Below are 17396 nucleotides of genomic sequence, written 5' to 3'. Positions count from 1 at the left end.
TACAGAACTCTACAGAACTTCTGCAAAAGGGCCGTGGGTATGCATATGGGCTAGTTATAACTGCCTGAAGCTGGTGAGTATGATTCTTCATTATCTACTGTGTGTAGTGCACTGGGAAGTCTGCATGCTAATTGGCTAATTATGTCCCTCAGCTGAGAGCTATTGGGGCTTTGGCTGGAGTTTCTATCCAGCTAATTAGTCACTATCTGATAAGGTGCAGGTGTGCCTCGCCCCGTTGCTATTGCTTTTATATTTTAAGCCTTGTATGAGTGAACCTGCATTCTCTGTGCAGACACAGAAGTTATATTGGCTCATGTTACTAAGGCACCTCCAGGAAGGGCTAGAGGTTGCACTGGTCAAGCAATATGGCACCTCCTTCCTTCTTATGAGTCTCCTCTTAACAAGCAGTGTTCCACCTGGATATTCCTGCTGACAAGCCTGAGCTATCTGGTAAGGTGCCTGTGTTCCCCTGACTTCTTGTATTATATGAAGTCTTATGTTGTGAGCTGGCGTCCTCTGTGCAAATTACAGTATTGGCTCTTGCTACACTTTAAGTACTGGCTGGTGAATCCCTCTGCCTAAGCAGTGTGGTACCTGAATCCAGAGATTTTGATTTCTCAGTTTCCATTGTGTATTTGAAACATTAATTTCACTGGGAAGTCTGCATGTTAATATGCTTAATATGTCCCTCAGCTGAAAGCTATCAGGGCTTTGGCTGGAGTTTCCATCAAGCTAACTAGTCACTATCTGGTAAGGTGCAGGTGTTCCTTTGGCCCCTTTGCTATTGCTGTTTAATATTTAAGTTTTGTATGGGTGAACCTGCATCCTCTTGGCTGACACAGTGGTTATATTGGCTCATGTGCTCAAGCAGTATGGCACCTCCTTCCTTTCTTATGAGTCTGCTCTTAACAAGCAGTGTTCCACTGGACTGGATATTCCTGCTGACAAGTCTGAGCTATCTGGTAAGCTGCCTGTGTTCCTTCTTATATTATATGAAGTTGTATGTTGTGAGCTGGAGTCCTCTGAGCAAAATGCAGTTACACAAGGTACTAAGTCTGCATGTTAATAAGCTAATTATGTCCCTCAGCTGAAAGCTATCCGTGTTCTATCTGAAGTTTCCAACCTGCAGACTTTTCATTGCTATCAGGTAATGTGCAGATACTCCTCAGTTTGCTACTGTTGTTTCTATTGTCCTCTGTGCAGACACAGAGGTTATATTTGCCTTTTATTACACTGGGTGCTTGCAGGGTTGGCTGGAGGCTTGCACTGCTGAAGCAGTATGGTAGCCCCTTCCTTACATTGAGTCTGCTCAGTGCTGTAACCTGATGTCATTGGGCCCACAGCAAATTCATTTTAGGGCCCCTAACATATCCAGAGGTTGTGCTTTTTTACCAATACGTATTGAAATTGCTCTTTATTTGGGCCTCATGGGTCCCTATACCTTTTGGGCCCACCTGCAGCCGCAGGGTCTGCTTCCTCTTTAGTTATGCCCCTGAGTCTGCTCCTTAGAAGCAGTCTGCCACCAAGGATCTGTCTGGATTATTCCTACTGTCTAGCGCATATTATCTGGTTAGGTGCCTGTATTCCTCTGACTTCTTGTATAGTTGTCATCTGAGGTCTTAGGTTTGTGAGCCCGAGTTCTCTGCGCAGACACAGTAGGCAAGTGTGCTCTTATTACACCTGGTATTTCCAGGACCGGCTAGGGGTTTGTTCGGCTGTAGCAGCATTGTACCCCATTTTTTCCTATGATGTTTCCACACTTAACAGGCAGTGTTCCGAGTTATATGGTGTCTTTTTGTGTGATGTAGGCCTTCTCTTAGATATTCTATTCCCATCTGGTGGCTTTTGTTGGGAGCTCAGTTGTAGTTATACTACATCTACTGAGTTTTTATGACTGTAGGTTTCCCTTCTTTAATTGTTGGTAGATTAAAGGGCACTTACTGTTATGTCTATTGGCACCTTAACATGCTTGAAGCCAACTTGTAGTCTATGGCCCTTTGTGTGGCCTCTGGCTTTCATTATGGCCCTTGGCTTGGGTTAGAGCCCTTGTTTTGGTCCATGGCTTTTTACCATGGTCCTCGGCTCCTGGGTCTGCTGGCCTTTTACAAGGGCCCTTGTTCTGCTGGCCTGTTGCATGAGCCTTTGGCTCATGTGGTCTTTTACCCGTGGCACATTTGTTTGGTTGTCCTTTTACCTGGGTTATTATGGCTGCGGGCCTGTTCTCATGGCCCTTAACTTAGGTGCTTGCTTGCCTTTTACCAGGGTTCTTGGGCTGTTGGCCTTTTCTGTGGCCCCTGGCTAAGGTGGCCGCTAGTTTTTATTATAGTCCTTGTGGGCTTGTGGCTGCCAGTCTTGGCTGTCACCTATGGTGCATAGGTCACCAGCCAGGCTGTGGCGGCTGATAGGCATGGTTACGATTCTTGCTGTGGCCCTTGGTGGGCATGTCTGTTTGCCTTGCGGCAATCCTTGGCAGGACCACAGCCATTGGTTTTGTCTTGTCTGCAATCCTTGCAGGTATGGTTCTGGTTACACCAGCAGTAGGCATGATTGACTATTTGGTTGGATCTAGCATGGGTTGTACCATCAGCTGGTGTTTGCTCTGAGTTTCACAGCCCATAGCTAATTTTGTTGCTGATTGGTATTCAGCAGCTGATGTTGGTCATATGTTGGCTTACAGCTAACCTTTTCTTCTGCCTTACATGCATTGTTTTTGATCTTGTATGCCACTGCTTATTATCAATAAGGCTGGCTTGTGGACCAGGGTTTTGCAAGTTCAACAACTGACGTGCTCCGTTGTTGCATGTATGGAAATTGACTTTTGTGTCAGGTGCCAGTGCAGTTGGTTACCTTGTCCCTAAGGGTGGCATTAACAATAGCTGGCTTATTTACTATTGCTTGTGTATTCGAATTCCACTCTGGTTTTTTGCAAACACTTCAGCTGACGGGCATCTTGGCCTGCTAGTGTGACAATGGCCTTGCACATCTATGTTGGAATACATAATAGCTGGCTGGTCCACCACTGGTTGCATGTATGGTGGCTGGCTCTCTGCCAGTGGATTGTGCATCATTGCTGGTTGGTACCAGTTTTTGTAGGCTATAAGCTCCTATTGCTGTTTGACCATATTTAAGTGGTATGTATAATTGATCTCTTGTGATATCTTTTGACATATTTCTGCCCTGTATTATGTATGTACATTCTTTTCTTTTTAAATATATCTAAATATGACTATTCAAATACCACCTGGTCTTGCTGTTTATTTGGTGTGCAGGCCCTTTTTGGTTAACATTGTTCTGTGTTTGGCCTTATATGGGGGCTTTGTAAGGGCTTTGTTTGCACCCATATGCTAACTATATTGTATATATCTTTTACTAGAGTGCCCTCCATTTGAAAATATTTTCTATAAGCTTCTGGCATGCCTGATTTTGGATTGTGATCCCAGCTGTTGGCTGGTTCAGTAGCTTCTATGTATGGTCACAGGTTTGGTTCAGTTTTTGCATAAACTGTAGCATTGTGCAGCTTGAGCTGTAGTGGCCTCTGCTTTTGTGGGTGTTTTCTAGAACTGTAATTGGCTTGGGTCCCATTGCTTGCTTGTGTAGCAGTTGGCTGGGGCAACAGCATAGCTTACTGGTAGATGGCTTTAAGTCACATTGGTTTGTTCAGCAGCTTATCCTTGTGCTGTTGTATACCCAGTTTAGATTTGGTGGTTGGTGGAGCTACTGGGCTGTACCAGCATGGCTCTACAATGGTTACAATGATATGCTGATTTATGATAACCCAGAGTTGGTGTTCATTTAGTTAAGTCTTCATTAGGTATTATTAGCCTGGAGTTAGTGGATCTTGGACTGATCTCTGGTGTAGAGGTGACTCCGGTCAGCACTGGTTTGAGCTGCTTCCATTAAGATGCAGGACCAGGCTAATGTGGGCCAAGTCTTTTTAGGGCCACTTGCTATTGCTGAGGATCGTGTATTTCTCCAGCACTGGTGATAGATGCATTCAAGTTGTGTTTAGTTTCTGATCTAATTGATTTCCTGGTGGTTTCTAGGGTGTTTTAGTTCTGAGATGGCTATTGCCATCATTCTGGTTTTGTCCTAAGGCACCTTTTTTGTTTTAACAGTTGCAGGATTTTTGTTCTTCCCCAGGTGGGGTTTTGTCAGATAACCATATTGCAGGTATCCCTCTAGTCACTGAGGGAACCTTTTTAAACAGAATATGTTTATTCTTAATCTGCAATGCTTGATCCTCAAGTACCGGTCTCTGTAATTTTGTGGTTGATTTTGTAGCTCTTGTTAATCGTTTACCATGTCCTAGGACATGTTCTTGTGCCTTTTATCTACCCTTTTCAGGAGATATACATTTTATCAGCTCCCCTGTTGGATGGATGTGATGCTGGCCTTTTCTCAGGGCCTCCTTAGCATCAGTTTGGTTTTTGCATTATGTTGGTTATTCCCACCCCTTGTTTTCGGTGCATGGCTTGGTAGATCCCATGTGTACTGACATGGAGGGACGTAGAAGAAATAGAGAATTTTACTTACCTACTTGACGTAAATTCCTTTTCTTCTAGTCCCGACATGTCAGTACAGGGTTTCCCATCCCAATTATTTATTTTGGTTACTGTACTGCTATGGCAAAAGTATAACTGTGGTGAGGAGAAAGTCATGTGGTCTTATAGGTCATGATTCATTTTGATTGGCTATGTTATAGGTCCTACCTCCAGGTCTGGGAGGGGCAATGCCCATGTGTACTGACATGTCGGGACTAGAAGAAAAGGAATTTACGTCAAGTAGGTAAGTAAAATTCTCTATATTGGTCCCAGTGCAATCTATCTATGTTTGCAGAGCCAAGCAGGCAGCTCCCCTTTATTTTCCTGGCAATATCGCCTGAAATGGTCTTTTTAGTTGATGGACAATTTGTACGATCGTTTCGAGATAATCGTGGTCTCATGATGATGATCGGATCTTTCAAAAATCTTTACATCTATGGCCAGCTTTAGACTCACAGAGTAACCCAACCTCTCCCTCACCTTATTTCATTGTGAAGTGATGGGATTGTGGGGCTTCAAGTCCCTCTGTGCTCCATAGAATAATGCACCACCCAGTATAGAAAGCTGATGGACTTCAGTTCCAATGATCCTTCGCGTCACAGTAGAACAAGGTGATGGAGGGGTTGCATGACACTGTTACCTTAAAGGAGAAGGAAAGCTATGGAGGCATTTTATTGCGAATTCTGGGATAATAATTTTAAAATTAACATTTACCATGATATCATAAAATATAATTATAAATCATGCTGGAACATTATCTGCTCCATTTACGAAAGTTTCATATCTTTGCAAAATATACGTAACACAGCAAACAACCGTTAAACAGTGACTTGTGCCATGACTATATGTAATAATGAACCTTTACAACCTGAGAAGCCCAGAGTGACGTTACTTGATACATTATAAACCACTACTGAAGCCTGAAGTCCGTCATAGAAAAAAAAAAAAAAGGTGTTACGGCAGTATTTGATTGCTTTATAGCCATCTTTCCCTAACACTAACAGGGAAGTTAAAGCAGCAAATGCCTGCACAAGTGCACATGAACAACATATCAAATATATAAAAAAATAAGCCAAGTCCTTAAACTGCAGAGAGGAACTAATTCAGCTTGCATTCTGGTATTATTAGAGCTATACTTTTTTTCTCAAGGGGGCAAAAATACATCTTGCATCTACAAACTATCTTATTATTGCATTAGAAAATAGTAGTTTATATTTTTATTTAAAACTCCATCTCCCTATAGAGATTCTTCATCTTAAACCAAACTTATTATGGGGTAAAGCACCAGTTGCAATAAAACTTTTTAATAGTTTTTCCAATGCCTACTCTTGTTCCGCAGTGAGTGTGTATATAAATCCATGAGTGACGCTGGGGACATGATACATACTGTTCCTTATCTGGTTCTCGTAATTCACCCATATCCCAGCCGTCATCACTATCACTGCTATCTATGCTGCCAGGCTCCCCCTGATGATACCTGCTCAGCGCCATCACTCTCTTTCCACTCAAACACAATAAACTTGTAAGTCTCAGCTCTGGGCACTTGGGGGCAAGACACAACCCAGAGTTCCGCCTAATCTAGCAACACATTTTATAATAACTCCACTGAGTCCAACAAGGTTTTCCTTTCTAGGCCCAGGATATGCACAGAATAAGCTCTTGTCTGATTGGCAGGCTACAGAGAGTGCAGTGGCCTTACATTTCTGCCTAGGAGTTATACCGGGTGGCACTGTGGGAAAAAGATGTAGGTGATTTGCAGTATGCTGGAAGAATAACTACAGAGAGTGCTCTGAAACTGACGAACAGTCTATGGATGGTGTAAACGGTCATGTAGCCTTTTAAAACTGTTTCATTTGTGGTACTAGTTGGTTGTTCTATGTTCATTTGGAGCCATTGATGCTGATGATATATGGATAGGGTTTGCCACCTGTTCCGTTTTGGCTCGAAAATTTCTGTTTTTCTAAGGTTATGTTTAGGTCTCAACTTTCTGTTCGGTTTTCAGCCTTGTGAAGCCTGAACAATAATCTTTTCAATAAATGAAAAACATTTAAATACTCACTTCAACATGGCTTAGTTATTCTCAAGTGCATTTCATTTCCTATTATTAAAGAAACAAAATAAGCAAATCCATCAAAAATAAGAAGTTTTGTCTAAATTAGCATTGCTGTATTTCTCAACTTTGTGGATAACAGATTCCTGTATAATAGATCTCATACCTGTAATTAAAGGATAACATTTCATCAGGCAGAATATAAATAGAGATAAGGTTGCAGCGTGTGTGGTTTGTACTGAACATCTTAGTTTTTCAAAGTTCTGTCTGTTTAAAGTTTCTGTCTGGCTTAAAACATTGAGAAAACTGGACGGAAATCCAGCAAGATGCATCTAAAAAAAATCCCTGCCCTGGTGTCATAACTTCACCGACATCATTGCGCCTGCTTCTGATGTCATCAGGACAACCCCAGCATCATTGCCATCTGCTCCACTCCATTGGTTTGGTTTTAGCCGCTGGTAAAGGTGGCAACCCTATGTATGTAATGCAACCATGAGATGTTTTCTATTAAACAGGAGACCTGTAAATTATACCTTGTGATTGGTTGCTATAGGTGATTAGACCAATAGCAAGCTTTGCACCTTTTATTAGATTTCCCCAGAGGGTGATATGATTGGGTTAGGTAACATATATACAATGAGCCCCTACTTCTCTAGAAGGCCATATTATAATACACATACCTGAAACCATAAAGGTGATGCTGTTTATAGTACTTTCATAATTAAAAATGTGCAAGGGCAGTGCACAATGCTGGGGAGCAGAACAATGTAACAAATAACCAGAGATGTTGAATATGCAGGTTGTACATTATAATTCACTAAACTGTAGTTTTTTTGCAGTGCCAAAGAACCTCATATTTATGTTTTAGGCCTATCCCAGTCTTTTGTCTAGTCCAAAATTTTGCTTAGGTTCCCTATGGCCATTTTGATAAACACCGATCTGATCTTTTGTATTATGAAGGCGCAAGAGCCGCACCAGTTCTTCGCATGCTCTGCCCCATCCTTCCTCAGTTGAAAAGCATAATTAGTTCTGCCAATACAAATACCATTCATGCTCTCCAATGATTGAAGTGGTGGTGCCCCGAGTTTCAACGGTCCATTGTTACTTACCTCTGTAAGGATCCCAGCTGTGTGGATCAGCTTCTTCCTTACTGTTGAGAATACTTACCTTGTGAAGGATCCATTTCTTTAGACACTATTGCAATAAGGTCAATTGCAATGGTGTAAAAAGTTTTCCCTGGCTTAAGCAACTAATCAATAATTAGAATTTACTGGTCAGCTGTTTACAAGCAAACATTTTATTGGTTGCTCTATGTTACTGCACCTGGACAAACTTTGTATCTTTTATTACATATGAGGAAGTGTCTTTTATCACATAAAGGGTCATCATTGGTGTGGTAACCCTCCCCCAGTGTTTGAGTGGTACATAGACATGATAACTCCTCTGAACCGTGTGTTATTTGTGAGGTTTTATATCCGCATTCCATAACTCATAGCACACAAGTTAGCATCAGTCAACTGCAAAAGACCGTTCAAAACCTTTGTTTTCTCAGTGGCTTACTGTGAGCATGCATGATACCAATATGCACTGTTTATCAAATAAAGGGATGTTCACAATAAAGTTCAGCGTAAGAAGGTTAATTTTATGTATAAATACAAATTGCGTTCAGCTGTGGTTGTGTCAATAGATCCTTTATCTTGCATGACATTATAATATGATCATCTTGAACAGAACATGTTTTTGATAAACATACAACTATTATTACAACCATCTTGCATTGTTTTAAATACAATTACAGCTGTAAAGCTAAGTGTGCTGGATGTAGGATTTGTTGAACCTTGTTTGATTTTTTTTTATTTATACATACTAATTTTCCAGACCTATAATGACCACGCAAGGGCCCATCTTGGAATTCAGATGATATATTTTCTACCTAACTGTACTGTACATGTGTAAGTCCCCAAAATAGGTTTTAATGATACAGTACATGATAAATCTAGTAAAGAAAATCAGGTTACCAGGTTAACCCCCATCCCGTAGCAAGTATTAGTCTGATTGTTACATCACTACAGTCTAGCAATACACACAATCATTCAGTATAAAAAGCAGCCTATGTGTGGCTAACTTTAGAATTGACACATTTTTCAACCTGTACCGAATAGGTAAAACAAATTTAGAAGTAATGTATTTCAATAGTATCAAGTTTTCCTCACTATTTTCTTAACCAAATTGATATCCTCTAGTAACCCTTCCCTGCATGCTTTATTTGCTTTTACTGCCCCGTGTGTTGCACGACTACATGCACCACAGCATAGATCAAAGATGAAACCAGAAATGTAAAATCTGTGCAGAGCTGGCATATTTTAAACACTTTAAAGGGATGCTGTCATAATTGTTATGATGTAGTTTTTATTTACACTGCAAATATTTCACTCTACCATGTAACATTCCATTCCTGAACCAGCAAGTGTATTTTTTTAGTTGTACTATTGGTGTGTAGGCAGCCATCTCAGGTCATTTTGCCTGGTCATCTGTTTTCAGAAAGAGCCAGCACTTTAGGATGGAACTGCTTTCTGGCAGGCTGTTGTTTCTCCTACTCAATATAACTGAAGGTTTCACACTGGGACCTGGATTTTTCTATTGAGTGCTGTTCTTATATCTACCAGGGAGCTGTTATCTTGTGTTAAGGAGCTGCTATCTGGTTACCTTCCCATTGTTATGTTGTTAGGCTGCTGAGGGGAAAAGGGAGTGGGTTGATATCACTCCAACTTGCAGTACAGCAGTAAAGAATGACTAAAGTTTATCAGAGCACAAGTCACATGACTGGGGGCAGCTGGGAAACTGACAATATGTCTAGCCCCATGTCAGATTTCAAAATTAATAATTAGAAAATCTGTTTGCTCTTTTGAGAAACGGATTTCAGAGCAGAATTCTGCTGCACTATTAACTGATGGTATCATGTTGAGAAATAAGCATCAAGAATGCTTTGGATGGGGAACTTGAGATTACAGCACCTTTAATTATACTATACTAATGCATGTTGAGGGACTCTCCTCCAACTGGAGGATTAGTACAAGCACAGGAGGGGCCCAAAAGTCAGTATACCAGGCAGAGTATCTTCTCTGTAGCACACTGGTCAGCAATCTTTGCTAATGGTCACTGCTTGTGTGTACTGTAGACACCAGTGCCTAGAAAATAACCCTTGCTAGCATAGGAACTCCCCCTTCCAAACATTGCTTCTTGTATGGCTTTAGCAGTAGCAGAAATAGGTGTGGAGCAATTAAGTAATTTTGGTGGGTCTAAGACATAAATGACTCACTTTGTATTTATTGGAGAAACTTGTGCACTACATTATTTAGATTGCCAAAATCCTTCCTCAAGTATTTATATTACAGAGACAATGGGGAAGATTTATTAAAGGGCAAAGTGGCCGTCGCTAACGAAATCTCATCCGCAGGGACATCTGCAATTTACTAACAGGCATAGAGGACAATTCGCTAGCGAAAGGGACCATTGCTGTTGTAGTTTCAACAGGCAAATTTTCTCTCAAGCGAACAATCGTTAATCCACAAATTCGCTAAACTGCAAATTTTACAGAATGTTACCTCTTTCGCCATAGTTTCCTTCGACACCTTAGAACTGGCGAACTGATAAGATGAAGCTACATCCTCCTTAAAGAAATGAATGCTAGTGAAAGTTCGTTACGAAATGCTCGCACTGACAAATTAATGCTAGCGAAACTTCACCAGCATTCGGCTACAGAGACGCAACTTTGCATTTTAATACAATACAATACCATGGACATACAAACCAATATATCACATAAGTGGTTCCAGCTAGTGACTTTCTTAACAAATGCACCAAAGGTATACAATAAGTTAATTGTTAAGTTAATTGTGTAGTATATGTTGATCCAGGGACTGGTCCGTTTGCCATCTTGGAGTCAGGAATGAATTTTCCCCCCTCTGAGGCAAATTGGAGAGGCTTCAAATGTTTTTTTTTTGCCTTCTTATGGATCAACTAGCAGTTAGGCAGGTTATATATAGACTATAGGGGCATGCTAATATCATGCTATATAGTCTGGAGTACAAATTAACTGTAACTGCAATACAGCAGACCTTGCGACTGCATGGTTTTAGCTCCACCAGACTGCTGCCTGTGACTGCTACTGGCAGTTGCTGAAGTTGTCCGCTGGCTGGGGTTGCTGACACTGGCTCTCTTTGACTAAGGACAGCTTGGTGGCTCTTTTCCACTAGAAGGTCAATTCCAAGTATATTGTGGTAATACTAAAATGCTTCTAGTGATTTTAATAGGAATGTGCCAGTATCACAAATCTTTCATATATGTGAAGATAACAAATAGCATCACTGTATCATCATTCTAGTCAGGATAAGCCAAGTAGTGATTTAGGCCATATTTTCAGATATATAAAAAAGAGCAAAAAACACACTGCCCAAAACAGCTTAAACTTAGAGTTTAATTTAAACCAAAGAGTTCTACTGTCTTAATACTAATTCATGTTGTTTCACATTATAAAATGAGTTTTTTCACTTCCTCCAAATGGTTCCTGATCTAACCTTGAAACTTACCTACTGTGTTGCATTTGTGAAATAGTTGCTGGTTAATGACAAAAAAAATGACTGTAATGCAAAATGCTTATATCAATTTCAAATCCAAATCAGTATTACAAAAGGGTCCCTTTAAAAACTAAACCAAACACTAATTCCATTCATATGAAAAAATTATACACCTAGAATGTTCTGATGACACCTTGTGAATAGGGAGGGCCTGCATCCCCAACTGTTGACTTTTCTAGCTTTCCCAAATTTTTACTTGCACTGAGCTTGCATCCAGACTTTATACAATACGTAGTCTCATCTGAGTCTAAATCCTAGGATTACTTTAATGCCTCAATAATTTCCTCTGTTACCACCTTCACTATGGCAGTATTGTTTCAATTACATTGTCCACTCTTCTTCCAACAACATTGTTACTTTTTTAATTACTTTTGTTAAGGCCTAATAATCTCTTAAAGGGATACTGTCATGGAAAAACATGTTTTGTTTTTTCAAAATACATCAGTTAATAGTGCTGCTCCAGCAGACTTCTGCGCTGAAATCAGTTTTTCAAACTAGCAAACTGATTTTTTTACATTCAATTTTGAAATCTGATTAACTTCAGTCACTCATTACTGCTGCACTGCAAGTTGGAGTGATATCACCCCCCAGCAGCCTATCAAACGAACAATGGGAAGGTACCCAGATAACAGCTTCCTGGTAAATTTAAGAACAGCACTCAATAGTAAAAATCCATGTCTCACTGAGATTCCTTCAGTAACATTGAGTAGGAGAAACAATAACCTAGCTTAAATCAGTGAATTATTTGCAGTGTAAACAGTGTAATTTAGAAATAAAAAGTACACCACAAAAAATCATTACATAATCGCTTTAAACATTGCCCCCTATCCCCACACCTTGGCTACCACTCTAAAGCAGTCCATACTTTCTTTACCTAGGGTGGAGTTGTGGGCAATTCCTTTATGCAAGTAGTAGAAAAGAGGATGATTTAAAGTATGGATGGACTGTGAAAAATTAGGATAGGTACAGGGCTTAAAGGAACAGTAACACCAAAAAAATAAAATGTTTTAAAGTAATATTAATAAAATGTAATGTTACACAGCACTGGTGAAACTGGTGTGTTTGCTTCAAGTAGACTACTATAATTTATATAAACATGCTGCTCTATTGCCATGGGGGCACCCATTCCAGTTGTAAAAAAAGAGAAAATGCAGCAGATAACAGATAAGCTCTGTAGTATATAATGGGATTCTTCAGTACTTATCTGTTATCTACTGTGTATCCTGTGCTTGAATGACTGTCCCCATGGCTACACAGCAGCTTGTTTATATCAACTATAGTTGTGTTTCTGAAACCAACACCCCAGTTTTACCAATGCAGGGCAACAGTACAGTATATTGTCATTCGCTTAAAGAACATTCATTTAGAATCTTCATTTTTTGGTGTTACCATTACTTTAATAGCATTACTTTAAGGTGACAACAAAGGAGCCCTGTTGTGCCAGAGATAAGCGGTTTTGACATAAATCACTTTACTTTGGTCTGAAGATGAAATCTCAGTGTACCAAAAGTGTATTGCAATATATTTTTGTTTTGTACCCCTTTTACTACTTGGTCTTCAAAGTTTTACTTTTTATTTTTAAAGATGTCTACTTAATACTCCTATTTCTGGTTTTGTGGGCAGATTAATTCCGTAAATGAATCCTAAATATCGATAATAAAATAGTATGGCATGATATTATGACAACTTATTATATGAGATCTTTTTATGTTTATAATTTTTATCTCTTAGGGCTGATAAACATTTCCATGTTGACAATCAATTTCTCACGCAAATTATTTTGTTATACAGTCTTCATTGCAGATGTAAACTATGACTATAATTATTTTTTCAGTATCAGAGGCGGAGAGCTTAAATCCCTGAGCAAATACCTTTTGCGGTACCAGGTGCTGTACTGAAGGACTGCTTCAGGGTCAAGTAATCCAGTCAAAGCAGATATCAGCAGATATTTATTGTGTCAAAGCATTTCAAACAGGGCAAAGTTTCGGGCCACCCAGGCCCTTTATCCAGGCTTGATAAAGGGCCCGGGTGGCCTGAAACGTTGCCCTGTTTGAAATTGATAAAGGGCCCGGGTGGTCCGAAACGTTGCCCTGTTTGAAATGCTTTGACACAATAAATGTCATGCTTGTACAAATCTACAGTGTGCTGCTGATATCTGCTTTGATAATTATTTTTCTACCGCTATTATTTCAATAGTTGGAACCAGCAGCACTGCAAAGGACAGACAGGAACGGATTTCAATTTAGTAGCAATTACATTTACTTATAGAATTAAAATCACCAAAACATTTCATGAATGTATACTGTAGAGTTGCTTAGTTATATTATCTTTCATAAGAAAGTAAAGGATGCTTTCTGCTAGCACCAGTAACATCCAGCTATGCCATCAAGAGATTTGTATGGCCTCCAGTTTCAACGAGAGCCCCTCTCTAATCCTCATTTTATTACAAATTATGCACATATTAAGCTTTTTATTTTGATAATTTTGATAATGGCATCCACCTTTACTGCACCGGCCCTTCTTTGTGATACTTTGAGTTGCTCTACTCAGCCAAGGTATTCTGGAAACTGGAGTTTTGTGAAACATTTAATTTTTTATAGGTTAAGTGGAAAACAACCTACAATTTTAATACTGGTCTCTGTAGTGCTCCATTAACATCCCTACATCTGGATGATATTAGATATACTCAGTGTCGGACTGGCCCACAGAGATACCAGGATAACTACCGCTGGGCCCAGGTGTCAGTGGGCCCTCTTGCTTCTAACATTTTGGGCTATGTCATGGTCATTCTCTATTTCTTTATGGGGGAGATGCTTAATAATGGAAGACTATAGTAAGTAGATATAAAATACTAGGAGAATAAACAGGTTGAGTGAGGAGAGGAAGAATAATAGTTTGGAAAGTGTGTCCATGGTCTAAAGGTTTTCTGGTGGGCCCCTAGAATCCCAGTCCGACACTGGATATACTTAACACTTGCCTGAGGATGGTAGAGCAGATGATCAGGTGCTGGGTGTTGCAGTCTATCAATAGCTAAGGAAAGCCGAAATTACTGCTGTAACTGAATAAGAATCCAAGTATTGTTTTAGATTTTATGCAGTTATTACAGTAATACATGTAAAACCTCAAATAAGAAGAAAAACATGTGGATTGCATTTTTTTATGTCCTAGGATGTTTGAATCACCTTATTTCAATCCATAACAGGTAAATCATTCTTTCCATTTGGTTTATTAAGAAAATCTAAGAATCAGCATGAAAAACTAAAATGAACAGAATACTTAAGTTACGCATTGTACAGGTACTGTGCAAAAACACTGCGTGAATGTTCCTTTTGGGATTTAGTTTAGGCATGATAAACATGCTCTTTTGACAAGGAACATAGGTATATTCTGTCATATAGTCATAATCTCTGGTTAATTTGCACATTATTTTGTTGCATGCACACAACTGATTTTTATTGTGTTTTAAAATGATCAATAATACATTAGGAAAAAAATAAATGCTGTGTAAAATATTATCCTTTGATTAGAACCTTTGATGGTTCTGTGAATTGGTAAGCAAAAAGTAGTTTTATAACTACACAATTTTAACCACCGTTTATTGCATCTTTTGTAACAGTTTTACAACAGCAATTCAGTCTGGCATGTAACTGCTTAATTATATTACCACTGAAATATTGTCAGGAACAAGGACCAAACAGGTCGAAACATTTCAATAATTGTCGTCTATACATTTGTATGGTTGTTTTTAATAGGAGTTAGGGTTTGACTTTGCATGGTCATGGGTTGTCTTAGTTTCTTTTAACCCTTTTTTCACTGTCAGCAAATGAAATCCAAATATTCAGAAACAATACTAACCTTAAACATAAACAATATATATAGGGATGTATTTCTTGGAAATCCTCTGCTGATTAATTATATTAGCTAATCGAATGTGTATTTCTCATCAGAGTACCTTATTGCCATATGAGAGAGTAGAAACCAAGGTACAATGGCCTTGTAAATGACGATTTTTAGCTTCGTAGAAATAAACAAACATACGTTATCATAATAGTAACTTTCTTCTCCTTTTTTCTAATCCCAGTGCATCCCTGACACATTGCATTTACAGACCTCTATATATACTAAAAAAGCTAAAAGCAGATACTGTAGAATAGTTGGTGTTCAAATATTTTGAGTTCTTTCTTGCCATAGAGGAATAGGCATATAAAACAAAACCATTACACTTCATCTACTGAGCATATGTTGTTGGGTAGATGGCGGCAAGCAGGGTGGCCTTAAACATGCTCAGTAAATTAATTTAAACTAGATCATCTTTTAATTACAAATACTATGGGGCCTAGTTTTCCTGCTGTGTGGAGAGAAGCATCACAGGTGGTGCCTTTAGATATTTGCTTTTGGTTTTTAACTGTTGAAATCTAATGATCTATAAAATATAATGATTGGTTGCTATGGGCAACATTACCGGCAATGTTTCTCTCCACTTTTTTACACAACATGATATACGGGCCCCTTAAGAATGTGCATTGCCTACACAAGTTAGCTTGTTTCAGGGGTAATGTAAATGGCCTGCATAATTAATATAAATTCCTACCTGTTTGTTTTAGTTCATAGGGCTTCAAGGACTACAGCATATTTCTGACATGTAAGGCTTTAAATAAAATAAAGTTGAGCAACTTACTATATACAATGTAATACTCCATTGTCCTTTTATAGTGATATCTGATTGGACAATAGGAATAGACACTTAGAATCTGTCTTTTTAATGTGTTCATGGGGTGTTTTTATATTACATATTTACTATACTTCAGAACATTGTTTTATAAGTGTACTAAATATTTGTTTTCAACAAGAGTAAAAAACACTAAATAGTTTACAAATAAGAGCAAGATGAAGCATGGCTATATTTGTCTACTAAAACTGAGCTTGTGAAGTTAATTATAACGACAGGTATGGAACCTGGTATCTAGAATGGGACATAAGGTTTTACAGATGACTCAGATCACCATACTTTGTCTAATAATAAATCATGAATTTAAAAGAAATGAAACTGAATATAAATAAACCCAATTAGATTGTTTTGCCTCCAATAAGGATGTTGACCAATGAGGCTACAAGGAAGTCAAGTACAGTTGGTCAAGTACAAGGTAGTCTATGGGAGATGGCCTTCCCGTAATTGATATTTTTTGCATAGAAAATGTGGAGCTTGTAAACATTTTCTCCTATTCACACCAAAGTGAAGCAAGATCCAATGTGGTCAGTTCAACTTCTGGTGCTTTGGGGCTTCTCTCCAATCAAAATTCTTTCAGTGCCAGGTCCCTAAATACATTTGACACTTAAAACCAGGGAAATTCAAACTGGCTGTTGCATGAGTTAAATATGTCCATGTGTGAAACCCACAAAATATCACAGAGGAACCTCACCATGTGTTATGGGTGATAAGTTAGAGTAAACCTGTAGAGTAAGTCAGCATTAATACAAATTAAAGGGATTCTGTGGCGGGAAAACATTTTTATTTTTACAAAACACATCTATAAAAAATGTTCCTGCATTGAAATCTGTTTTTCAAAAGAGAAAACTGATTTCTTTTATTATTAATTTTGAAACCTGAAATTGGGTTAGTTGTTAGTTTACCAGGTGACGAACAGAGCCAGCCTTGGGGCGCCTGGATAGTAAATCCTGGCCTGGTTATATGTCATATAAATTGCTATTGAAAGCAGTATCTGTATATAGTTTGCTTTTTTCTACTGTGCTGGTCCTGACTTTTGTACCATTAAAACAATGAAGCAAGAGTCAACAAGTTAAGTTGATATCAGCGTGGCATCTCGCCACTTCTTCAGAAGCGATCACTTGTAAAGAAGTGATGAGATGCTACGAAACGCGTATGATCCATCATTTTGTATGCTGACATGCTGGAAGTTTATTAATATGGACTATTAAAGCTGATATTTTATAATGCTCCACCTGATGCTTCGTGAATTGTTCTTTGTTGTATGAATATTCTCCGACGGGGGACAGATGGTACATGCAGCACAGAGAGTTGTGTTTGGAGAGGTAGTATGCTCCCCTCATTTGGATCTGCATTAACTGTGCGAAAGCTAGACCTGAATGAGGAGATAAGGAGTATCCAAAGACACATTCCTACATTAACTAGGTAATGCATAGTCCAGT

Source organism: Xenopus laevis, chromosome 3S, assembly GCF_017654675.1.
Source record: "Xenopus laevis strain J_2021 chromosome 3S, Xenopus_laevis_v10.1, whole genome shotgun sequence".
Lineage (NCBI taxonomy): Eukaryota > Metazoa > Chordata > Amphibia > Anura > Pipidae > Xenopus > Xenopus laevis.
This window is presented reverse-complemented; position numbering follows the sequence as displayed.